We start from the raw sequence: 939 nt of genomic DNA, 5'->3' as shown, positions 1-939 counted from the left end.
TTTCCTGAAAGTATTCTTGCGAAACTATTTCTTTCAAATATCTTTTAATAGAACTTGTTAGGCACAAAATGTGCGAATGTATGCACGGAAACTACACACCTTTAAAAACGGTGTCAACACATTTATTATTGCACAAGTAATTTTCTATGTCTCGCAAAGTGCAAGCTTTATTTCATTACAGTTCGTATAACTTATATATTAGGCATCACTTGCATGTGTCTTTATGCGTATGTTCCCTATAATTGAACTGTACTTTTAACATTCGGATTACTCAACCTTGATCTAGTTGACGTTACATGAACATTCTAACAACTATAGTGTTCAACCCACTAAACCGCCCTTATTAACGGGAGTATATTATCATCGATTCAACGATATCCGACAAGATATGAATATCCACGGATATTGGAAGCGATATTACTATTATACAAAAGATTCCAAGGATTTGAAAAAGATATTACGTGAATAAATCGAACTCAAGTGTCTATATAATAATCGTACAATTAATAAATAAATAAATTTAACTGAATGGATTAAGTGGATTGAATATTGTAGATATTAAAACGTAAAAGAATTATTCTATGGGAGAAAAATAAAACTGAAAGAAAAATGATTTTTATGAAAAAAAATTTTAAAATGTAAAGTAAAAATTCTTTTATTTGCTTCAGGGAAAAATTAAAAAAATGGAAAAATTAATAGATAATATCTTTTGAAACTTAAATGATTTTTAACGCTATTATGTATCATGTTTCGTTAAAAAGTCATCCAGTTATTTAAATATATATACACTTCTCAGCAAACTTATAGTATCACTTACTCTACCCTTCAAAAATAGGCAAAATTCAAGAGAGTGTAACTTCGTCAAAAATGATCGTATCGAGATGATCAAAAAAGCATTTTACAGCATGAAATCTCTACTTTTCAAATCGATACTTTAGA

Source organism: Wasmannia auropunctata, unplaced genomic scaffold (genome assembly GCF_000956235.1).
Source record: "Wasmannia auropunctata unplaced genomic scaffold, wasmannia.A_1.0 LD336116.1, whole genome shotgun sequence".
Lineage (NCBI taxonomy): Eukaryota > Metazoa > Arthropoda > Insecta > Hymenoptera > Formicidae > Wasmannia > Wasmannia auropunctata.
The sequence above is the reverse complement of the archived record's forward strand: the minus strand, read 5'-3'. Positions refer to the sequence as shown.